This window comes from Acipenser ruthenus, chromosome 3 (assembly GCF_902713425.1).
Source record: "Acipenser ruthenus chromosome 3, fAciRut3.2 maternal haplotype, whole genome shotgun sequence".
Classification (NCBI taxonomy): domain Eukaryota; kingdom Metazoa; phylum Chordata; class Actinopteri; order Acipenseriformes; family Acipenseridae; genus Acipenser; species Acipenser ruthenus.
The window spans coordinates 85,029,558-85,056,458 of NC_081191.1; the positions used below are offsets into that span (position 1 = coordinate 85,029,558).

General features: G+C 38.4%; 1 long non-coding RNA gene across 1 annotated transcript; it reads right to left on the bottom strand.

Annotated features, from left to right (window-relative positions):
* Positions 1-232: 232 nt before the first annotated feature.
* Positions 233-20,422, bottom strand: LOC131724911 (uncharacterized). The gene is made up of 3 exons (XR_009320353.1): positions 20,317-20,422; positions 10,214-10,499; positions 233-478 (listed from the first exon to the last, which is right to left on the bottom strand). It is a non-coding gene; the product is annotated as an uncharacterized LOC131724911 (long non-coding RNA).
* Positions 20,423-26,901: the final 6,479 nt, after the last annotated feature.

Sequence of the window (26,901 nt, forward strand, 5' to 3'; positions counted from 1 at the left end):
AATCTAGCCTGACCAGGATTTGCTTTTTAACCCCAAACCAAATCTACATTTCAATGTTCTGGGCGTATGCCTTTTCACAGGACTGATTCAATAAAACTTGTTTTCCATGCTGTGGCAAAGTGGCTGCTGAGTGACAACAGGTGCAGAGGTGATGCAGTGCAGGAATAATCACAGACAGAAACTGTAATCCATTTGGAAAAGGGGTCTTTTATTTTTAAATCCCAGTCTGGCGACCAAACAATAACCTCCGGCAATACACACCAATGTGTAATGCACGGAGGTAACAATAATAATGGGTTGCAGCCCAAACAATAAATACATGTTATCTGCCCCACAATAATACTGGACATGGTCACCAGTCCGGGTGCATGCAGTAGTGCTTGTGGTGGGTGATAACAATTTATTAAGTGACTATGGCGTAGTGTTGTTCCGGCTTTGTGCTGGCCCAAGACGACAGCTCTGGATACATGTTAGCCGTCTGGTGGTTCACAAACAAAGACAATTATTAACAACGACAAACAAACAAAACACTCACGAATATTTCTTATCAGCTTTCACTGTGTCTCTAACGGTCCTTCTAGTTCTCTGTATCCAAAAACCAAGCGAAGGAGTAGATTGCGATTCTCTGTCCCCTTTTATGCTATCACGCATGAGCCCTTGGTAAATGAGTGCAGCTGTCTCTACAATCTGCAGCTGCTACGTCGTTTCCCTTCCCGGTCAATACATTCTTGCGATGGAGTCTCTCCTTCTTCCAGACTGACCGACTTCCCGACCCTGGGAAAGAACTGTCAGACCAGCCTGTCCAAAGAACTCTACTTTTGCTGCTTAGCGCCCTCACAGGCCGGGAGGGAGATTTACAACCAAGATTCATTATATGTCTGTCACACATGCATATAAATTAATTATGTAATTATGTTTCAAAATGTTTATGTGGCTAACCAAAATACAACACAATGTATTAAACTGCTATCTGACAATATTCAGCTCTTTTGGTCACATGTAAGCAGTGTGCATGTTTATTTTAATTCTATTTTTCTATCTTCAAATTTAGCAACATCCAGCAAAAAAAAGGGTTTTCTGAATACCAGCTGATATTTTGTTAAAGGCTCTTTTTTTGCCAGATGTGCCAGCTAAAATTGGTATAAAGTTAAAAACACGCAATACTAATTTGTTCCAATTAGTATTTACTTAACAAAGCTCATGAGAGTAGCACAAGCAGCAACAAACCAGACATTCCTAGAATTGCCATTTATGAATTTCTTAAATCAGTTTAATCTGAATAGTGATAAATAAAGGCATGAAATACAGATTAAAGTTGGTGCATTTGTGCATGAAGGAGTATCTTCATAATGAATGCGCCCCTCACATGAATCAGTTATCACATACATTGGCATTTTTCGCTGCTCTCAACTTCATACCAATTACACGCTGAGGCTTCAATACTTCAGGGTTATCCTCAGTTCAGTTCTCTGGCATCACTTACCGTGCAAAGGAAATAGGCTAAAAATCTTACAGTCTAATTCCTTGCCGCACACATATTCATCCTGATGTTGTTCCATTAATATGTGACAGTCTGTCACACCTCAGGTTTGTTAAGTGCTTCTTTTAAAGATATTCTTTGTTTTTCCTTGCTTCCTTCCGTAGATCAAAGTCAGTAGGAAAATGGCTGTGCTAAGCTGATAGTACACTAAGTTGACATGCTGTCTTTATTTTAGGAGATAAACAGACTTCTTCCAGGATATGTATATTATTCAAGTGGTGGAAGTGCCCCACATTGCCAAAAAAATAACAATTAACATTTGACTCCCTGAATGTGAATTGATGTATGTTATGTATGGAACTCTTTTATGTGATTTTAGGACTGGATGCTTTCTTTCAACAGGTTAAAAAATAAAGATGTTCTTCATAAATAAATAATGAATAAATAAATAAATAAATCTATGTACAGTAGGTCCAACATGTGCCGTTTTCAATAAGCATATGCTATTAGAAAGTCTGTTGCTTTTGTACTGCTTCAGGTCACAGGATATAATTTACTACAAATCAAGTGATTTTCTTTATTTTTCATACGATAATTTGCAACCACCAACATTCGTTGTTTGAGAACCACTGGCTTAATCAATTAATAGATTCGGAAGAGAACAAGATAACCCATTATATTGGTTGCTGACAATCCCTTTTAAAATCGGTCTAATATCACTCTAATAGAATGCTTTAAAATAAATAACTTACCAGAATAATAAAATGTGTCTTTACAATAACCTGGAGTTTGTATTTATACATTTCCTAAACACTAAAAATTGAACCCCTGACATTTTATTATAGTAGCAGTCGGTGCTGCCAAAAAAACCCAAACAGAATTGTACAATATAGCATTTATTTATTTATACATTTTATAATTACTATTTGATAGCCTAACTAGCACTTTGCGATAGCTATGAACAGCTCTATATAATATTATATTGTTGTTAAGTGTATTACTCACACACTCTTGTCAGACTTGCAACTTGTGTTTCTGTAAAACTTTAATGTCCTGCAGTCACTGAATGAACATTAGGTGGTCATTAATGTTTAAACACACCAGTTTAATGTTTAAAGAAAAAAAAATGGTGTTCAAGAAGTCAACAACAGTTTAGAACATCTAACAAATCTACTTTTGACTCATATGTTCATCCTACTTTGCAACTTTACCTTGAAAAATGAAACCACAACAAAATAATGATGAGTAAAACCATATTGATATGTTTCTCATATCCTATTAGGCAAAACAGCAAGCTTCCCCATGGCTGTGGATGTACTCCTGTCTTTTAAATTGGCCAGTTCTGTAGATATGAAAAGCCTCTTTCTGACCTGATCTATAAATGCCCTTTTAACACTGCTGAAAAACTAGCACCTTTAATTGAAAATGGATATCAGGGGCTGGGAACTGCACGCTGTGATTCAAATCCCTGCTGCTCTTGGATCTTACCATGTACGTAAGCGTTTCATATTTATTAAATCAGTGCTTGATGTAAATTTAACAGGAATGACATGTTACTTACACCTTCTTTAAACCATATTACTTGTTATATCAGGACACTGTTTCTAAATTTTAAATAGGGTAAAGCTGAATTTTACTTTCTTATCCATTGCAGTATTAAGCAGCTTAAACTAATTTCAAGGTTATTGAATCAACTTAGATTGTTATCAATCCAATGACAGACAAAACTTGATTTCTGCTTTTCACTACAGTTAACCTGTCATTTGAAATGCAGAATTGCCTAATTAAATGCGTGTGCTACTACTATTCTTGTATAACTAGACTTTCTGAGTATGCGTGTATACTATATAGAATAGATGCACATACATATCCATCCCTGGATAACTTGTTTGGCACTTTTTCACAATTCTATTTTGGTGGAGTTTAAACTACATCTGTCTTTACCTAGTCTGGATCTTGCCATTAACATTATTGGCAATAATATATTATATTGTAGACTACCTGTATGCGTACATCCTTTTCATTAGGTTACCAACATTATTTCATCTATAGAAATAATTTAGGCATTTTTAAAAAGGTAATAGTGATAATAGATTTGATACTTTTAATGGATCTCATCCCAGTGGCTGATACATTAATACTGATATAAGCATAAGATGCATACTTACCTCTTGATTACAGAGCTTTGATAAAGTGGCTGGGAGAACGTAATGGATCTCCTAGCGGCTGATGAGTTAACACAACTGACCAGCATAAGACATATACTTCCTCTCTACTAGGGAGCAGATAACTTGCACTTATCTGCTCCCTATTTTACTGTATTTAATCCTGCACTTAATCCAATCTGTAGTATTTTGTATTTCACTTGACGTAACTATCGACACTGCTATCTGCTCTTGAACTGCCCCGATATCAAATCATACTGTGTTTTGTATTTGCTCTTATTGGGACTGAAGTCATTGTATTTTGTATCTTGCTCTTAATTTTACTGTAATTCTTGATATGTATTTTATTTTATATACAGCTATAAGTCGCCCTGGGTAAGGGCATCTGCTAAGAAATAAATAATAACAATAATCCTAAAAAGCGTGCTTACTGTATTGTTAGCAGTTTGCGTCCAGTCCTTGCCTTCCCATTCAATTCAAAGGGCTGAGATTCAAATCCAATCAACACTTCAAATCTACTGTTTATATTAATAACCATTATACCTTATGGTGCTATAGAATGTCACCAATGCATTCCCTATGCCTGCAGTCACTCTCTTGTTTGAGGGAGTGAAGCAAAAACCTTGGCTCTTATTAATATAATATTAGACAGTTGAGTGATGGAGGAATTAGACCGTCCATGCCAAAGAATTGCGGTGGAAGTTAAAAGGGGTACAGCCCACAAAATATTCTGGGTAAAAACCTTAAACGAGCTTTCCTGAATAAACTGGACTGGGGAAAGTAAGGTGTCCCAATTTTGATTTTACATATACAGTACATATATGGGTTTAGGAAATCATTTTACAGACTACATGATTTATGCCCCGAGGCATCCATACATTCAACGTATACGGACATCCCGTCGGATATATATCTATAAAGACTATATAGACTCAAATCTTGAGTCCGAGTCCCAAGTGTCGAGTCCAAGTCATCAGGGTCCGAGTCTAAGTCCAAGTCACTACCTTTCGAGTCCCAGGCCGAGTAACGAGTCCTTAACTTCAAGTGTCAAGTCTGAGTCCGAGTCATCAGGATCTGAGTCCGTCACTACCATTCGAGTCCCAGTCAGAGTGACGAGTCCTTAACTTGGAGTGTCGAGTCTGAGTCTGAGTCATCAGGATCTGAGTCGGAGTCACTGTCATTCGAGTCCTAGTCCGAGTGACGAGTCCTTAACTTCGTGTCTGAGTCCGAGTCATCAGGATCTGAGTCTGAGTCACTATCATTCGAGTCCCAGTCCGAGTGATGAGTCCTTAACTTCGAGTCTGAGTCTGAGTCATCAGGATTTGAGTCTGAGTCACTATCATTCGAGTCCCAGTCCGAGTGACGAGTCCTTAACTTTGAGTCTGAGTCCGAGTCATCAGGGTCCGAGTCCAAGTCACTGTCATTCGAGTCCCAGTCCGAGTGACAAGTCCTTAACTTCGAGTCTGAGTCTGAGTCATCAGGATTTGAGTCTGAGTCACTATCATTCGAGTCCCAATCCGAGTGACGAGTCCTTAACTTTGAATTTGAGTCCGAGTCATCAGGGTCCGAGTCCAAGTCACTATCATTCGAGTCCCAGTCCGAGTGACGAGTCCTTAAGTTGGAGTGTCGAGTCTGAGTCCGAGTCATCAGGATCTGAGTCGGAGTCACTATCATTCGAGTCCCAGTCCGAGTGATGAGTCCTTAACTTCGAGTCTGAGCCCGAGTCATCAGGATCTGAGTCCGAGTCACTATCATTCGAGTCCCAGTCCGAGTGACGAGTCCTTAAGTTGGAGTGTCGAGTCTGAGTCCGAGTCATCAGGATCCGAGTCCAAGTCACTATCATTCGAGTCCCAGTCCGAGTGACGAGTCCTTAACTTCGAGTCTGAGTCATCGATATGAGGATATGATTCCGAGTCACTATCATTCGAGTCCCAGTCCGAGTGACGAGTCCTTAACTTTGAGTCTGAGTCTGAGTCATCAGAGTCTGAGTCCAAGTCACTATCATTCGAGTCCCAGTCCGAGTGACGAGTCCTTAACTTCGAGTCTGAGTCCGAGTCATCAGGATCCGAGTCCAAGTCACTATCATTCGAGTCCCAGTCCGAGTGACGAGTCCTTAACTTCGAGTCTGAGTCCGAGTCATCAGGATCTGAGTCCGAGTCACTATCATTCGAGTCCCAATCCGAGTGACGAGTCCTTAACTTCGAGTGTCGAGTCTGAGTCCGAGTCATCAGGATCTGAGTCCGAGTCACTATCATTCGAGTCCCAGTCCGAGTGACGAGTCCTTAACTTTGAGTCTGAGTCCGAGTCATCAGGATCTGAGTCCGAGTCCGAGTGACGAGTCCTTAACTTCGAGTCTGAGTCCAAGTCATCAGGATATGAGTCCGAGTCACTATCATTTGAGTCCCAGTCCGAGTGACAAGTCCTTAACTTCGAGTCTCGAGTCCGAGTCTGGGTCCTTGAAACAAACTCAAATCAATTTTCAATCAACTGTTTGAAGGAATCTATTCAATCCAGAGTTCACTCCTCTTCAATCTGTGTTCGTCATGGACTAATCCAATTTAAAGTTTTACACAGACTTCACTTTTCCAAAACTAAATTATCCAAAATCTATCCTGGTTTGGACCCTACCTGCGACAGATGCAAACACAAGCACCTGCATGTCTTTTCCATATGTTCTGGTCCTGTCCCCGGTTGTTTCCTTTCTGGTCTTCCATTTTTGAAACTTTCTCACCGATATTAAACACACCGATTGAGCCATCACCATTTATTGCACTCTTTGGAGTTGTACCTCAAGAAAAGGCTCTGTCTAGCATGCAGTCTGAAACTCTAGCCTTCGCAACATTACTAGCTAGACGTCAAATTTTATATTGCATTAACCAAGCTGCCCCCCCCCCCCCAGTTTGTTCATTAGATTAGGGATCTAATGCAAATGCTCCAGTTGGAGAAAATTTAATTCACAATCTGCAGATCTATTGACAAATTTTACTCTGCCTGGCAGCCCTTCCTAGCCCACTTGGAAGAGCTCAGGTTTCCCCCTCTCCCCTGACCACCCACACTGCCTTCTGGGTGTAAAGCGTGACAGTCTTTTGTTTTATTATAACTCATGAATCGTTTAATATTTTTTTTCACCAAATCCTCGAAAGGCCCAACCTCAGCACATACCACTTGTACCTTACTTCGATTGTTGCAGAAATTCAGTGCCTGTAGACTGTACATGAGAGCAAAAAAAAAATGACAACTGGTCAAAATAACAAAAAACATGCAGTGTTGTCAGACCTCGAATAATGCAAAGAAAATAAGTTCATATTCATTTTTAAACAACACAATACTAATGTTTTAACTTAGGAAGAGTTCAGAAATCAATATTTGGTGGAATAACCCTGATTTACAAGCACAGCTTTGATGCGTCTTGGCAAGCTCTCCATGCCAAGACGCATCAAAGCTGTGCTTGAAAATCAGGGTTATTCCACCAAATATTGATTGTTGATGTTGATGTTGGGTGACTTTATGCCACTCCTGGTGCAAAAATTCAAGCAGCTCAGCTTTGTTTGATGGCTTGTGACCATCCAACTTCCTCTTGATCACATTCCAGAGGTTTTCAATGGGGTTCAGGTCTGGAGATTGGGCTGGCCATGACAGGGTCTTGATCTGGTGGTCCTCCATCCACACCTTGATTGACCTGGCTGTGTGGCATGGAGCATTGTCCTGCTGGAAAAACCAATCCTCAGAGTTGGGGAACACTGTCAGAGCAGAAGGAATCAAGTTTTCTTCCAGGACAACCTTGTACTTGGCTTGATTCATGCCAAAGCTGCCCGATTCCAGCCTTGCTGAAGCACCCCCAGATCATCACCGATCCTCCACCACATTTCACAGTGGGTGCGAGACACTGTGGCTTGTAGGCCTCTCCAGGTCTCCGTCTAACCATTAGACGACCAGGTGTTGGGCAAAGCTGAAAATTGGACTCATCTGGGGGTGCTTCAGCAAGGCTGGAATCAGGCAGCTTTGTCTTTGTGAAGGATGCATGAATCAAGCCAAGTACAAGGTTGTCCTGGAAGAAAACTTGATTCCTTCTGCTCTGAAAATGTTCCCCAACTCTGAGGATTGGTTTTTCCAGCAGGACAATGCTCCATGCCACACAGCCAGGTCAATCAAGGTGTGGATGGAGGACCACCAGATCAAGACCCTGTCATGGCCAGCCCAATCTCCAGACCTGAACCACATTGAAAACCTCTGGAATGTGATCAAGAGGAAGATGGATGGTCACAAGCCATCAAACAAAGCCGAGCTGCTTGAATTTTTGCGCCAGGAGTGGCATAAAGTCACCCAACATCAATGTGAAAGACTGGTGGAGAGCATGCCAAGACGCATGAAAGCTGTGCTTGAAAATCAGGGTTATTCCACCAAATATTGATTTCTGAACTCTTCCTAAGTTAAAACATTAGTATTGTGTTGTTTAAAAATGAATATGAACTTATTTTCTTTGCATTATTCGAGGTCTGACCACACTGCACCTTTTTTGTTATTTTGACCAGTTGTCATTTTCTGCAAATAAATGCTCTAAATGACAATATTTTTATTTGGAATTTGGGAGAAATGTTGTCAGTAGTTTATAGAATAAAACAAAAATGTTCATTTTACCCAAACACATACCTATAAATAGTAAAACCAGAGAAACTGATAATTATGCAGTGGTCTCTTAATTTTTTCCAGAGCTGTATATATATATATATATATATATATATATATATATATATATATATATATATATATATATATACTGTATATATATATATATATATATATATATATATATATATATATACTGTATATATATATAATCTTATTCATTCAAAAGAATGTCTGAAAGCATCATCTCCTTAATATTATTGATTCAAAATGAGTTCACATGGACAATAACAGGTACCACAACTACATTGCAATACCTTGTACTGGCTCCCAATGACACAAAGTATTTGTCATGACAACCTGCATTCTGCACTGCACCTGGCTACTTACATAGGTTGTATAGAGAATCCAGTACTCGTACTTGTAATCGTACTTGTGCTCGGAGACCAATACTTGTACGGTGATGTTACCAGACATGGGTGGGGCAAGCACCAGAAGTACTGTGAAATCTATTTCTGGTCTTGATTTTCATTTATTATTATTTATTTCTTAGCAGACGCCCTTTTCCAGGTCGACTTACAATTGTTACAAGATATCACATTATTTTTACATACAATTACCTATTTATACAGTTGGGTTTTTACTGGAGCAATCTAGGTAAAGTACCTTGCTCAAGGGTACAGCAGCAGTGTCCCCCACTTGGGATTGAACCCACTACCCTCCGGTCAAGAGTCCAGAGTCCTAACCACTACTCAACACTCCATTGTTTATTTAACTTTTTTTTTTTTTTTAATCATTTTGGAGTCATTTATTTACTAGTTATTATTAGGATTATTGTGATTGGGGGGTGCTTGTGCACAGTACATAGTAAAGTCTGATGAGATCAATCAGAGAAGACAACAGATCTGCAAGACATACTATAGTGTTATTTGGGGATTTTAGGGGTGCTTGTGTACAAGAAAAAAATATTGATAAATATTAGGCTAATGTCTGCTTCTTGAGTCTACAACCTAAAAAATGCACAAACACGTTTTCTACAAAAACTCTGGAAAGCGATATCCTCATACAACTCATGGAACATATCTTTGGCCTGTCTATTTAAAAACAAATGCAAAACAGACAATAGCTTTTGTGTGCGAAGTTTATATTAGAATATTGGGTGGCAGGGAAGGAGTTAAATTCCTCCCTGCAAAAACATGTTGTGATTAAATGATTACTTAGGCTCCAGCCACAGGTGTATTTAAAGGGTGATCATGGGTGTTAGTGGGGTAGTGATGGTGAGAAGGAACGGTGCTGGTTTTGCGGTTTACTGTTTTTGTAGTGTATGTATTTGTATTGTTGTAAATAAATGCACATGAGTGTTTAAACTGTACTGTTTCTGGTCTCTGAGTCTCCTTGGTAGCGCACACTCCATCACAAGCAGTCTGGTGGATATTCTGTAGAAATCCTCATACAACAAGGTACATACCTGCAATCTGGCCTTGAAATGCATTCAAAGTCAAATGTTTCCTGACCCAGTTCGCACATACAAAGACACTAAAGTAAATGGATCACATTCTTTATGAAAGCATACTATTTTAAAACATACTATTTTAAAACTAATACTAGTTCACCCAGTTTCACAACTCCTGAAGGATACGCATTAGCAATGCAATACTTATTTTAATAACTACCTGGTTTTTTTTTAAATTAAGCAACCACTTTATTTAAACTTGACTCTTATATTTACTAACTGTTCAAAAGATAATTTGTTCTCATTTGATGTACCAGGTTGACTTTGTTAAAATGATATGAATAAAAAAAGAGAGGATTTGTACTACCTACTATGTGGTAGGCTTTAGTCACATTTCTACTGGTCCATTACTGCGGCTTTACAGAATGGGCATAATGCTACCTGTTAAAAGCAAAAGATTTAAAAGAAGAGGGTCCCTGAGTGGCTCACCTGGTAGAATCGCAGCCATGTGGTGTGCAGGGTGAGTCATACAGCGGAGGTTTGCGTCCTGGCTGTGCGAATTAGGCCGGTCTTCACTGGAGACTCCAAAGGGAGCGTCCCATTGGCCCAGGTGCTCCTGTGGGTTAGGGAGGTAAAACCGACAGGGACTGTTTCTCCTCATCGCTCTACAGTGAACCCTACTGGCCAGGTGCCCAGTGAGCTCAGCGTGGACACATGCAGGACTGGCCTTTGTCCTCCAGAGGTCGGGAGCTCACTGACTTCTGCTCTCGAGTTCCTGGGTGAAAAAGAAAACTGGCTTGGTTGTAGGATCGGAGGATGCCCACTGAATCTACGGGTCTCCTGAGCAATGTGGGGAATTGCTGCGGTGAGAAAATCGATTGGGCATCCCAAATCGGGAGGGGGGGGCGGAATTATAATTGGACACACTAAATTAAAAAAATATAATAATAAATCAAAGTAGACTACAACAGTAAGTGTGAGATCTGTCTCGGGGAGACATCATTGAGCACATTAAGTACAAAAAAAAGTATGTACTAAATATACAGGCTACAGGGTTTGTAGTACAGCCTAAGTAGTACCAGTAAATATATATTTTTTATTGTATTCCAAAGGTAGTGTACCAGCCCGTTTTTTCTGTTGTAAATATAGGCACCGTTGCAGTTAAGCAGAGATGTTCTTTCATTTCATTATTTTTTAGATACTTTCACTTTGAAAAGGGGGGTTTCCAAACAAAAGTTCTGAGCAGTAGTTTCTATTATATTTTTTAGACTGTTACATTTTCTATCCCTCATATCCAGGAAAGCTGTGGTATACAAGCAGGTGCTAAAATGAAAGAACTGAGAAAATGGCTTTGACAACAGTCTATAATTGACAATGGGTTTTAAACAAAATGAAACACATTTGCATATTCCCTTATTTAGAACAGATAGTTAGAATACAATAGGGGGCAGACTTTTATCCTCAGTAATACATTTGGAGGAATGTTCACAATATTGAATAGTACCGTGTTGTTTTATACAATATATTTGTTTGTTATACAATCTACAGATAACTATATTTAGCCCTTTGCAGTCTATTTATTCAGCGCCTGTCAAGCACGTCAGGTCCAATTTATTTTCACACAAGCTGTTTATTTTACACTCACTGTTTAAAAGTAATTTTATTCACAGTAAAACAGGTTTAAAGGGCACTGCATAGCAACAGGACACTCAGTACTGCATCTCCAGCCCTGCCCCACTCCTTGTTCGCTGTATTTATCACATATCTCTTCATAGTAGTGCATACTGATAAATCATCTCCTGATCACTCGTTTTATCACCAAACTCCTCAATAATGCGATCCAAGTCATTATTTTATTATTATAATATCTCAAAAAGCTCTGCAAATGTCCGTGATTCTTTGAGCGCTGGATGCAGAAGCAGCTATCTTCTTTGTTTATGTCCGTGTTATGTCTGTGGTGAAGGGACTATGCGTATTGCTCAGATCCGCCTCAATTTTTTATTTTTTTTTGGCTTCTATCGGCCTCACTAGACCATTTAAAGCTTTTCTCGGCTTTTTCCGAAGAAAAAAATGACTAGGGACCTGTGCTTGACGTCTTTTTGATGATGTCGGACAGGGTCTGACACCGGACCGGAAAGGAAAAATTGAAGGGGCACGTTTGGTCACTGTATTATTTAAAAAAAGGTATTTTATAAATGCTTTCTTGTTTTTTTTAAGTGACATTAGGCTTGTTTATACAGAAGCGTATAGCTGTCAAGTAGAGCAAAAAAAAAAAAAAAGAAACAGCGCATATAATGTTAAAACATAATTATTTCCGTTTTCACAAGATAATTAAGTTAGAACATAATAATTATCTTGTGAAAATGGAAACAAAACCAGTGGCAGTATTTTGTCAGTCCCAGATTTCCACATACTCGCTTGGGACGCTGCATTCTTGATTTCACAGCCTCCATAAATTAACATGCTACTTCTGCCAGATCACTGTTAGTTGTGTATGCTTCTAACCAAATGATGTATCTAGAATAGCCATCAATTGCACCGTTAATGCAGATTCCATAGGGTTTCAGTTTATCGTAGGAATCAAGATGCCATAGAAAATCAGGGCCTGAGTTGTGGTATGTTCTGCGTCTAAATCGATTTCTACACCTAAATTGAACATCTTGGGAGTCAATAATAGTAAGCAACTGTCTAATGTTATTCTGTCTGACAACAAATCCTCCTTGAATGCATTTCAAGTGTATTAATCTGTATCCATGCACTTGTCCAGAGTGTTCAATTTCTTGCATTGAATACAGTGTCGCATCTAGTACATCAGATTGGTGCTTTCGCCTAAGTGTTCTACTGCATAACAATTCCATCCAAATGCGCTAAACATTCCAACATGTCCTTGTGGTTCAGGCCTAATATAAAATAGAATCAGATTTTGTTTACATCAGCAATGCGTGACAGTCTCTACTGATTTGTGAATTTTGACTTGTGCTAGTGAGATATTGCATTATTTATTAATTTATGTATTTATTTGTCAGATGGCAGTACAGGGTTACAATGCAAGCCTAATATTTAAATGCAGTATAATTTACAATAAGTGCAAATAATACTACTAAAATATAATATGAACTAAGATGCAACAAGCTAGGATTACAAGTTATGTCTACAATGACATTAGCCGTGCAACCAACGAAGCAGTGACAATATACATAGTAAACCACACCCTCAAGTACCTTAATGCTTTTATAAAAACGGATTTACTAACGTAAATATAAATGAATACAAGAGAAATAGATTATTAAGAGTTATTAAGAAATTTGAAGGATAACCTTCCGCAACAGAAAATAGTTCCTATGAACTATTGATACTCAGATAAGATTTTTCTTTATTTGAGTTGCAATTTTGTGTTCAAAGACATTAATTTGAATGTTGCTGTTAACTGTACAGTTCTTAAAGTGACTGTCAATTGTTGCAGAAGGGGGCATTGAAGTGCAGGAAGGGGGTTTGCTTTCATCTGATCTTATTTTTTTGTTTGGCCATGCTGTGGAGTTTTCCTCCATCAAGATGTTGCTCAGGCGCTTTCGATTTTCTAATGACGGTTCCCAATAACTCTGCAGGGAGCTCTCCGATCTGTGAATGCTGTCGGACATAATTTCTCTCGCTTGCAATCCAGCGTAGGACAGTTTCTGTATTAAGGTACTGCGGATGCAGTGATTGGTGTATATGTGTGTGGTGCTTGCCTTTCTGCATATTCTAGGCAACATTGTTGCTAGGTAATTCACTCCCATTGGCTGTAGCCTATATCATACACCGCGATAATTAAATGTGTTATGTTGTCCTTTGTTAGGGTGAAGATAAAAGGCGGGCGGATTTGCTGGAAGTTTTGACAAGTACTTCTCTAGTGATGCTACTGAACACAAGCGATTTCCGGGCTCTTCAAACATGAATCCGCGGTGACATTCTTTGTTCCGTTCACTGGGATTTTTGTGATATTTTTGTACTTTCACTTAAAGGTCATGGTGGCATTCTTAACTCTGTTCTCATCTGTTTTTATAACAAAATAATCTGCCAGTAGTTGTCTGTTTCCTTCTTTTCCTGTGTCCAAAATGTAACTGGACGTCAGTCTGGTATCCAGTTTGCATCCAGGATACCAGACTGCTCCCAGCAAGACATAAAGTCTTTGTCCGGTTCTGCTCTCAGTGGGTCTGTTGACACCACCGCCGGGTCTGGAATCCAGTGCTGAGCATTGCAAGTGTGGGTGACAGTTTTAAACACCTGATCTCTGCAAAAAACATGAACCCTGCTAACCGGGCTCCCATCTTTGCATTCTAATTTTCATAGATGAGCCACTTAACTGGATGATCTACTTCACACCCCATATATTCAATTCTCTTCACATTGTCTGGTTCAACATTCAAATGAGAAAATGGTAATCCTTGTACATCATTGCATTCAAACATGATTTTGCAATGCTTTGCCATGTGAGTGTAGGCTGGGCATGTTTTTGGTTCTACTTGTGGCAGCCTAGTTCTACCCTTCTAACATCCACACTTTAAGCTGGGGTTTCCACAGGGAGCAATGATTCTGGACTGATAACTGTTATGTTCATGCATTTCAATTTGATTACAGAGGGCCATTTTATTAGGTATTCCTTCCATCCAAAATATCTGATTTGGCCAGAATTCACTATTTTTCATATCAATGGGTTCCCAAGCCTCATTATCATTTCCATCATCAGCGGGGAACCCCCCAAGAAATGAAGTTGGTTCTATCGAAGGGCCATATACTTCTGCAGCATAAGCCTTCCATTCAAAAGGAGCTAGCACCTTGTACAAGAGAGAAGGGGTTTTAGGGTCACCTGTGACACCATATTCCATATAATTATTTAGAAACCCTGGTCAAATAAAGGTGCTATTTTTTTTGGTATTATTATTATTATTATTTTCATTATACATTTTTTGTTGGTTCTTTATGAATTTTGAAAATCCATTTACTTTTTTAAGCAATGGTTATTAAAAGTTTCTTGCTTCTCCTCAGAATCTACCTGGAAAATGACATTTTAGTGTGTACACAATACATTTGAGAGATAAGTGCTAAGGTAGATTAATTCTGTTTCTTTGCCCCTGTATCTGTTGAGATGAGAAAATATGGCCCATTGAAACCACTGTATCCCTACAAAGTCACAGCAAAAACATTTAGAACATCAAATTTGTGACAGCAACTGTGAGAGCATGTAGTCAAATAGCCAGGACTAAAAAGTCTTAGTTATGGGGAATAGTTAAGGTCCTACAGCAACAGAAGGTAACAGGAGACTTGATTAAAGTTAAAGTCATAAACGGACTTGACAAAGATAACCATTGTCAATATTTTAAGCACAACACAGAGATCATGGAAAGGGGACAGATGGAAATTTAGTGCTGCAGGTATGAAATACTTGTTGCACAGATAATGTATGGCACAAAGTTACCAACCTATAGTTTTAATGTTGTGTACTTTTTTTTAAAATTACAACCAGACATGTTGCACAATTATAATTCAGACTGCTGCAAACAGAGCTTTTACCCACTCAGACATGCTTCTGCTTCTGACCCTGGAATAGCACCCATTGTCGTTGTAGTGAAACACTTCTACAGCAATATTCCCATTGGTCCATTTTTAGTTCTGTTTATTTGATAAATCTATTTTTCAAAGTAGTACGACTGTGCATGAATACCAAATTAAGTGTATGGTGTCCATTACAAATAGCCTGCCAACACTTAAACAAAATGTAAGAAAAAATTATCTCTATTTGAATGTTGCGAATATCCATGGTTACAGAAGTTTCCTTATTTCACAGTGCATTGGAGCAAAATAAGGATGTTATTAAGCATGTAGTTTTATTCTTGCATTGAATTAAGTGCTACGCACCATTGCAAATAATTGTGGTTTATATGAACAAAAAAGGGGCGGCACGGTGGCATAGTGGTTAGCGCTGCTGCCTCACAGCGCCAGGGTCCTGGGTTCAAATCCAACCTAGGGTACTGTCTGTGTGGAGTTTGCATGTTCTCCCAGTGTTCGCATGGGTTTTCTCCAGGTACTCCGGTTTCCTCCCACAGTCCACAGACATGCTGTCTAGGTTGATTGGCCACTCTAAATTGCCGAGTGTGTGTGTGTGGTGCCCTGCGATGGACTGGCATCCCATCCAGGTTGTAGTCTCGCCGGGTTAGGCTCCGGCTCACCGCGACCGTGTAAAGGAGTAAGCGGTTAATGATAATAGATGGATGGATGAACAAAAAAGCTTCCCATAAGCAAATATCCCACAAAAACAAACTATTTTAGTGTGCTTTTCTTATTGTTGAATTAGGTATTTTCAATTTTTGGGATGTGCATTATCCACAATCTATTGTTTTAATATGGTATCCGCAAATAGAACAGGTATTTCCTTTGATCTGATTGTCAACATCAGGTTCCTAATCTTATTTGGGGTTTTCTATGACATTTCTCTAAATGAAAAATGAATAGCACTGAAGCACAAAGAATGCATCCACAAACTGTATCCTGTTTACTTCTTACTCTATAAAATCTTTTGGAAAGATAATGAATTATGTGGACTATTATTCATGGCTTGAAACATTCCTGTTCATTTTTTAAAAACATCACATGGTGGGCACATATGGACTACTGTACTGTAAATAATACAAATACTAAATAGGGACAAATAAAAAACACAGAGAAAACAAAACTCTAATGAAATATTCACAACTCTCATTGTTTAAAAACCACAAAAAGCTTAAAGACTGTCAGTACATTTACATGCAGACTAATAAACCATTATTATTCTGAATGCTCAGTATACAGAATAAGTATTCCAGTCATTTAAACAACATATTCAGAACAAGGTGAGCAGTATTTTGAGTAAGAGTATTCAGAATAAGATGTTGTGCATCATTTCGAAAACCTGTGACTGGCAGTTGTTAGTCTGGCTTCGTACAGTTAGGGATCCACTGCCCTGCTAGTAATAGTACATCTGCAGCACACAGCATTTGTGCTACCACAGGCAAAATTATTATGTAAGTACATAAATACATAGCCAGACATGCTAAGCCAATTGTAGCGTACAAAATGTAGTCTACTTGCTTCGCCCGACAGAAGGGACTAAGTGGGTTTGATCCACTTGCTTGGATGAGCGTTAATACCATTCCTAATCCAAATTGCATTTTTATCAAAAATTGATTAGTTCATTGGGATCATCAGTTAGGATTCAGCAGCTTGTTTCAGGAACTGACTTCTGTGCATAAGGTCTCAGAAACTGCGGAACCCACACACATGAGAGCTTTATGATTTATTTAAAATGCCAACAGGCTTCACCATTTTTTAATTAATATAAAAAAAGTATTTTCTGTGTGTCATCTTTATGTGCACTTCGTATGTTTTTAGAAAAAGATGCAATTATTTTGGAGATGTCCTGATGTACACTTGTTCAGTATTTTTGCTAAATAATTCTGGAGGCTACTGTAGTGTGACATACCCTGTGGGGAGAGGGAGTAAAGGTAAAAATAAAAGGGCCGTTGTAGGTGAGATCTAGGTTCAAACACACAGTGACAACAGGATGTGGTACAAAACAAGAATTCCTGTTGTTTTATTATTTACATACATTCTGAAATGTCATTGTCAGCTCCCACTGGGCATGGCAGTTCCCTCTCTGGGCATGGCAATGGCAGTTCTCTCTCTGGGCATGGCAATGGCAGTTCCCTCTCTGGGCATGGCAATGGCAGTTCTCTCTCTGGGCATGGCAATGGGAGTTCCCTCTCTGGGCATGGCAATGGCAGTTCCCTCTCTGGGCATGGCAATGGGAGTTCCCTCTCTGGGCAAAGCAATGGCAGTTCCCTCTCTGGGCATGGCAATGGCAGTTCCCTCTCTGGGCAAGGCAATGGCAGTTCCCTCTCTGGGCAAAGCAATGGCAGTTCCCTCTCTGGGCAAGGCAATGGCAGTTCCCTCTCTGGGCAAAGCAATGGCAGTTCCCTCTCTGGGCAAAGCAATGGCAGTTCCCTCTCTGCGATAGTTTAAAGGAAAGTAAATAAATTAATTAAATAAATAGAAATCCTGATATCAGTTAAAGTAATGGATAACACTGTGGTCTCATCTTTGCAAAACTGTCAATAGCCTTGTTGACATACAGGGATTTTGCTGCTTCACACTCACAAGCCAAGAGTACCAAATTACTTAGGCGCCCATCTGTCATTGTGGCTCTTAAGCAGACTTTAACTCCCTTGAGCACGGAGAAGTACCTCTCATTTGATGCTGTAGAGACTGGGAGGCTCAAAACTATATCAACAATTGAAAGCAAAGACTGATAGCCTCTTGGTAAGTCATTCAGAACATCTCTGAATTCTGTTATTGAGGTCACGTTTTTGGCAGCTTCAACTTTGGCTTCAAGACTGTCAAAATTGGTTCCTGTTGATCCATAGTGATTTGCAATTATGCTTAATTTGTCATAGTCAAGAAAATATTCACTGCTTGGAATACAAGCAATTAATGCAGAGAGCAAAGTAGAGTTGGAGGTGACTCACCTGTCAAGCTCATTCAGTATTTTGTCCAGAACAGAATAGTAGAAATCTGTTTTAATGGATCCTTTAGTGCTCCTGGGAACATCATATATAGATGACTGACCTAGTATACTAGAAACAAAAAAAAATAGCCATCTTGGATGTAATTTTGTTTGTTCTTCGTGCGTTTGTTCATGGATTGCTGAGGTCAACTACCTGATCATGAACTGGAATTTCAAGGTCCTTGGCCATGGTTTGAGCTGAATCACTTTGCTCCTTCCATTTGCTTTCAGATGATCTCATATCTCGAAGAGTAGCAATGTTGCTTGCAGAAAAATACTTGGCTTTCTCTGAGGACTTCTGCCGCAGAATGTATTAAATCATTCTGGTACTGGCGAGATGTGTAGTGTCCATACCTGCTTTTCAGTCGATTCAAAAGGTCGGGTTGATTGGAAGCAACCAGCTCCAGGATTTCAATGAAATTGCCTTTATAAAATTGTCATGTTTTTCATCATGCTAAAAGCAATACCCTGTCTTGCTTTGCTTTACTTTTAAGAGTGTTTTAACATGCCGTCGATTTTCAGCTATGGCAGCCTGTCGACTGGAAACGAGTTCGTCTGCAACACATGCTGAACTGGTCCTCCTTGTCATTTTTAAAATCCTTCCATTTCTTAAAGCCACGCTCAATGCATGCTCTGTTGTTGAATTGTTCACCTGGTCCAACTGTGATGGCATGGAAAACAAAACACATAATCCTGTACAGTTGAGTATTCAATGAAGGGGTACAATGAGAACAAACTACTGTTGAAACGGCGACCATTTGTAGCAGGATATGAATCCATTTGAAGCTGGATTGATCCACTTTGTACAATGAAATATCTACAGCTGTGGAGATGCTGTTGTTGTTCCCATCATGAACAGGTGAATCCTGTGTAACACAATCTTCTGATGATGTCAGAGCACAAAGGACTTCCTTTGGTGTGCAGATGGGGGCTGCTGCCACTGTCATGCCCATAGGGGTAGAAGCCACTGCCAGTCTGTCTTTTACTGTTGACTGCAGGGCACTGGTACTTGCAGAAGTATTTTCACAGTTATTTTTCAAGGATGGTTGTTCATTTCCATTTTCAGGGGCCTTTTGTTTAAAAAATGACAAGATGTTCTTTTTTTGCAGTGAGGGTGGGATGGGTGCCATTGTACTGCACTGTTTTCAATACACGATTAATTATACCTGAAAATAATTTTATTTTATTTTGTTTAGGGTTTAGGTATTTAGGTATTTAATTTTCAGAAGCCATAGCAACACTACGTGTAGTTCGACAAGCTATTCCCTAGATAGAGGTGTGATTTTCTGTCACTTAAAAAATTGACCTTGGTGCAGTCGCTGGTGGTAGTTAGTTGGGCCGCGATAATTGTTTATTACAGGTGAGGTGGATTAATTAAATCAAGTTTAAAGACCATGAATCAAGTTAAAAGAACATGAATCACGAATCAAGTTAAAGATCTAAATTCTAAGGAAGTTATTATTAACTATTTTCTTTAGAACGTAATACGGTCCCAGATTGTTATTGCTAACAGTTTACATTTTTGTGGTGTTACCTGCTTTTTTTCTTTTTTCAATCCGAACGCCCCCCCCCCAAAAAAAAAAACAACACATAAATAAAATTTAAAAAGTACAGAATCTGACTTTCACAAGCATTCATTTATGTTCATCCATACCAGATCAGGAAGTAGCCTAATTAATGCTTTAAAAAAAATATATACATACATATTTGTTTTGTTGATACTGTCTTGTAATGGACATTTTACAAATGATTCTGCAGTAACAACTGGGCATTTGGGTTGGAAATGTTTATCGTTATACTGTACGTACATATCAGATTGTTGAAGTTTTTTTTGTTGTTGTTGTTGGAAGCCTAACTTACTATTTCTGTCTCTCTCCGAAAAAACAAGACAAAAACACTCACAATAGTGTTCAAGATACTGCCTACAGATTTACAGATACATACTTAAAGGTTTTCATCAAACTAAACCGGTTTAAAAATAATAACAGTAAAAAATAAATATGAAAGTTTTACTCACGGGTGTAGTTGTTGGAAGACAAAAATCGCAGCGGAATTCTCCCTCCTCTAGTGTCTGACTGGCTGCGAAGCTAATTTTGCCACCAACTTAGCTTGCACTAGCAATGCAGCACTGCCCGAGAGGCGGTGAATTATGGGATTTGTAGTCACAGGCTATTTGTAGCACACACATACATTCCTCGTACTATACGGCCAAAAAAAGGTGGGTAAATTAAGTAAGGCCACCCAGGTCAAAAACGTATTATTTAGTACACGTTTAAAGAAAAAAAATGTGTTCTAATTTGAATTAGTATGTGTTCTAAACAAATGTAAATTACCAACGCATTTTCTATGCAATGGTCTGGTAATTTAAAGATGTCAAATTAATTCCAATTAATTCCAAACTCTTAATCACGTCTAAAGTTAACTGCCTGGTAAACTCTCTTTATGAATACGGCCTACTTTCTTTTCCATAAATTGTACTCTTGTGGGTTATTCAGCTATCCTCATTTGTGGAATAGCTACAGTACTCCATGAACTTTCATGATGTATGCTCTATTTATATCATCCTTATCATGCAATGAGTTAGTGACATATGGCCACAGGCAATGCATTTGGTTTACATCCAAATTAAATCAGCCTGTAAAGGAGGTGCTGGCAAGATAACTGCATGCCAGTCTTTGCTTTGTTCTTTGTGTTCACACTGCTTTAATAAAGACAAGATGTTGTGCTATTGAGAAGAATATGCAATGTATTTATTTACAGTTCAACCTTATAAAGGATTTCAGTGGTTACTAGTTTATTTTTATAGTTTTTTTTTTTTCTTTTATTACTGTCATTGTCTCCAATATATTGGAAGGCAGAGTTAAAGAGCCTCCTGTTTTAGTAAGGCTATCTAAACCGGTCTTATGTGTATACAGTATGTGTATCAGAGATGAAAATAAGACTCGCATTGCATAGCAGTTTGATCCATTCTTGGTTTTAGTAATATTAATTTAATAAGACAAACCTGAACTTGTTCACACTGGGGCTAATCAAGCTCATTGTAAAACCTGGAATGGGTGTCTTATTTCCATCCCTGATGTGTGTGTGTGTATGTGTGTGTGTACTCTGTATATATATATATATATATATATATATATATATATATATATATATATATATATATATACTGTATATATATGTATATACTGTATATGTGGTGGGCTGTATAATTTGTATAGCAGGGGGTGGGGTTGGGTTCAGAACCCCTGATTTAGATGACACAGTAACTTGGGAATTTAAAAAAAAAAGTTAACTGCAAGACTAACTTTAATTGAAGATGATAAATATTTGTGCAGAAGCTGGTTTATAGAATATACTGTACTGTTATAAATGTAATCCTTGTTGCATTTGCATTTCAAATACTCTGGATTTCTACAAAAAACAAAACAAATGAAATCCAGGAAACCTTTGATTGTAGCGCGGCCCCGAGCTCAGGGGACCCCCCCAAAAATGGGCAGTAAAATAATCATTGTAAGCTTTCTACTCACCTGTTTGACAGCAAATCATTTTGTATTTTATTTCTTTAACATTTTTAAGCCGTATTTGGATGCCGTAACCACCTTATCAATTGCTCAAAAAGTTGATGATTGGTTAATTATATGTGTCAGGATGACATATCTCTTTGAATTATTAACCTATCTTGGGTGGCTTCGGAGATACAGCAGTGGGAAGTGATGCTCAGTCAAGTTTGACTGGCCCATTTTGGCGCCACGGACTTGCTGCACTGGCCTCTGCAGCCAGAAGCAGCTGAGCGAGCAAGAGACCTGCACACCAAACAATTCTGAAAGTACTCTAGAGGGATAAACAACCACACAGTAATCAAATCGATATACATTCAAATATATAAATTGCAACATTTAATAAAGCAATAAGTATATACTGCAGGAACAGGTCAACCTTTGGTATTTGATTCTTTTATGAATATATAATAAAAAGCCTAGACTAAACAATGACAAATATATAACAACTTCAGTAAATATGCATAAAATATGTTGTTATGTATAATCTTATTACACTTATCATTACACAAATTCAGAAAAAAGTAATAATTGTGCTACTGTGTCTTTGTAACCTCCAAATTAATATTTTTAAAAATAATAGTGTTGCACTTATTCGAGACAAATTCATTTATTTTAACATAATCATTTAATGATCGTATTTTGATATGTTGTAAACAAAACATTACCCTTTTGAAATTACTTCTAAGTGTTTTACTGCATTACAGACTGCTGGTGGTTTACAGTGAGAGATGGTGTTTTTAGAGACACTTTTTGTTTAACCAAGTTGCTATTTTAACAAAGCAATGCAGCACATGTTCGCTATTTATTTGAATTGTGATGGTATTTTAATACCATTTTTTTTTCTTTCTTTTTTTTTACTATTGAAACGCAAAGTTAGTTCAGCATGCACAGTAAATGCAAGATGGACTTTCAGTTAAACAATGAGTGTATTTTAACGCATTAAAAATATTTTTTTTTCTGTTTAAATCTAAAAATACAACAGGAGGGAGGGTTGAGGTGGTAGGGGCCCCCAGCAAACATGATGTACCGGGGCCCCAAGTTTCTCTCGACGGGCCTGACTGGTCACAATATTTGACTTTCCACATACAGGACTATATTACATTGCTATCCAGAAGACTAACTATATATACGTATGAATAATTTGAATCAATGATATGGCCGAGCTTGCCTATGGTCATTATTTAATATTTGTAATAACACAAACCAATGTTCTATCTTGCTTTGACTTTGTTTACAGATTCGTTTAAATGGACCTGATCATCGTTATTTTATTCAAGTGGACATTATTTTATATAAGTTGCTTCACAGACTGAAACGTGTTGTGCTGTGATTTAACTATGCAGGAGAGCCTAAAACAAGTTGTCCTCATATGGTACCCGAAATCTAATAAAGCAATAGAAACTTGATTAGAGGGAATTACCATCTGCATTCAAGGTGCCGCACAAAGAGGGCTTGTAGAGGGGGTTTCATTTCAACGTGGTGTAAAACCTGCATTAGGTCAAGAGAGCTTTGAAGTTGCTCTTATCCAGCGCACTTGAGGATTCACATTTAAAAAACAATAACACATAATAAAATATTGTCATACAGTATTCCGACCAAGAGCGGTCAAATTTCCCGCTACATATAAAACATATTATAACAATGAAATATTGTGGTATTATTTGTATTTGTCAGTCGGGACTTGCCGCCATGTATTGAAGTTTGATTATATCAGTCTGCATTCCTCAAGTGAGAGGTCTTCTGACATTTCTATTGTTTCAATCTGCCTTGACAGCTCACGGCGCCCGGCTGTCTGTCTGCACTCTGGTTACTATATAAGTCACCAGTTTTTCTAAGAAATTAATTGTTTTAATTTCTCTCTTCTCAACACCTCTCTGCTCTCTGGCTGTTTGCCCTCTGCCTTCAGACAGGCTTGCATCACCCCCATCTTAAAAAAACCCTCCCTTGATCCCTCATCCCTCCAGAACTATCGTCCTGTCTCCCTTCTCCCTTTCGTCTCTAAACCCTTGAGCGAGCGATACATCGTTCCTCGACCTCTCTGCTGCCTTTGATACAGTCGACCACTCTATTCTCCTGTCCCCCAAGGCTCAGTCCTGGGACCCCTCCTGTTTTCTCTCCACACCCGCTGCCTAGTTCCCCTCATCTCCTCCCATGGCTTTTCATATGGCTTCTCGTATCACTTCTATGCTGATGATGCCCAGATCTTCCTCTTCTTTCCCCCCACTGACCCCGACAGCTCCTTCTGTATCTCTACCTGTCTCCTGGCTATCTCCTCTTGGATGCACTCGCATCATCTTAAACTCAAGAAACTGACTAAGCAGTGTTCGCGGTTTGTTTTGCCGCTTGTTTGATACGTTGCAAGATGATTTTATCACGTCTGCTTGGTATTAAAAATGTATGTGGATGAGGTGAAACAAAAGATAGCGCAGGGTTTATGTCATGTAGTGGATAATAGTTCGAGAGTAAATCAGAAGTGTGGAATTCTTTTGGAATCATAGCGAAAATAATTAACATGTTACTGGATTCGGTTCTTGGGTTTCCCACAGTATATGAGGTTTTGAAAACTGTTTCAAAACTTCAATAACTTCATCATTTTAATATGTATTATCAAACTAAATGTACTGTTTGAAAATTAATGTTTTGACAAAAGCATTAACGTTCCTTTGATGTTGCAAATTCGCCTTTTCTTGCTTAACAATTGTTCTACAACTTAACAACTTTTCTGGGGCAGAGTGTAATGTTAGAATAAGCTAGGTGTAACACCTGCCCGGTCACGGAAGCATACAAACGCACCACAAACCTGCCTTTAATTCCAAAATATCACAAGATGAAGCAAGTATTGAATGTAAAAGTACTAATGTAGCCTGACTACGCCAGTTCAGTGCGATAAGGCACCGAACAAATTAAAGATCCTTTAGGTTCTTTTTATTCAGATAACAGATCTAAAAATGTAGGAACAAGGTCACCAAGAAAATCACAAAGATACATTTTAACAAGCGTTTGTTTATTGTAAACTTCCAATAGCAACACCTAGTTTCAAACGGTACTGGTATAATAAGACAATAATTCAATTCACCTATTAACAGGTAGTAAGATTTCAAGCAGTTAAACAAGGTTCACATGAATTAGACCATGTATTAAAGTGCAAATGCAATAACGCTGCTACCCAGCAATAAAGTGGAGATACACATTCAAAGACACGGTAAAACTGTCATAATAAAAACAACACCACGGTATAAAAGTACAAATACCCACACCACACACACACACACACACAATGTCCGTGCAGGGGAGGGAACACACACACACACAGAAACCAGCATTGCAATATAACCTATTCTGTCCACTTCTTAAACTCCAGTCGACTACCAAATAGGCTAAAACACTTGGGCCGTTCGCGCTCATTATTCAACACCGGTATACCATCAGCCCAATACTTATTGTCAGGATGCCCCATTTACTGGTCCGTTTCCGTCTCTCTCGCTCGTCGTTCCCCTGCTCCAAACACTGCGTTCCCACTCCTGCACAGACATACAAACCCCAGGATGGCCATCCCGTTTATGAAAACACGTGCTGTTTATATTCAGGTGCATAAATTGATCAATAATTCAATTACTAGGTGCTCAACAGGGCAAACATAGGGAAGCAGGTGGAGAAGCCAAAATAACGTGATACAAATCAATTATCAAAAAGTGTCAGACAACACAAAACGTTCGCTAATCAAATCATAAAATAATTTTATAAAAATAATAACATACAAGTGTAAAATAAATTTGAACAGGGCATTCTTAACTCTGTTACATAAGCAGACCAAAAATATATAGCTTTTTAAGCCGTCAAATGTTTTACTGTGTTGGGAAACAAAAGTTTATCTAAGGTGAAAAGAGAATTATTTAAATTGTGACAATATTATAAAAACATATTCAGCAGATTTAATTCGACTTTGTGAAGCACAGCTTGTTAATTCTATAGGGTGATGCAAACCTTTTGGCCATAGCTGTAATGCCCCCCCATATAATCTACTAAATAAAAACACTGGTTTGTTCAAAGTTGTGTTTCCTTCGTCTATTTGCAGGTGTATGAAATAGCAATCGACTTGGCAAAGAAACATACATGTTTCTGACAGCAAGTAGCCTACTATCACTGAAGTGATAAAAAAAATATATTTTTACCATCTCAGAAGGGTGATCAGATGAAATTTTAGATTTCAACAAACAAAATCCACTATAGACTATTATATGTCGTTTTTTAACTAACTTAACATACCTGAAATCAAAATGCTCACAAAATGTTTTTTAATCATGTAAAAGTCAGCTACTTTTTCTGCCTGGTGGCCATCTTGGATTTGATCCTTCATAATTAAAACAAAATAAAATATGTTTACAAAATGATCAACACTTTGCCAATGAAAAAAAAAATATTCTAAGCTTGATGGTGGTTTTAAATTGAAAGATCAAAAGTTTTAAGTGTACAAGCGAGCCTCCCAAAAACATACCTCTCACTGTGGGACTGTCAAGCATGGCACGGGCACAGCAGTTCTGCAGATATACACTACCGGTCAAAAGTTTTAGAACACCTCCATTTTTCCAGTTTTTATTGAAATTTACACAGTTTAATGTCTCAATGTACTCTGAAATTAAAGCATAGAACAAATAAACAATTGGAGATAAAAAAAGAAATCATAGAATCGTTTTGTTTAACAAAATTTAAACTAAATTTTTGACTCATCAAAGTAGCCACCTTTTGCAGATATAACAGCCGAACACACTCGTGGCATTCTTTCTACAATGGAAATCAAATATTGTTCGGAAAGTTCTTCCCAACACTGTTGCAGAAGTTCCCACAAATGTGTTGCACTTGTAGGTTGCTTTGCTTTCACCCTTCTGTCCAGTTCATTCCAAACCAACTCGATGGGGTTTAAGTCTGGAGACTGTGCTGGCCATTCCATGATTTGAAGCCTACCATCTTGTTCTTTTCTTCTAAGGTAGTTCTGACATAGCCTGGAGGTATGTTTTGGGTCATTATCTTGCTGTAGGATGAAC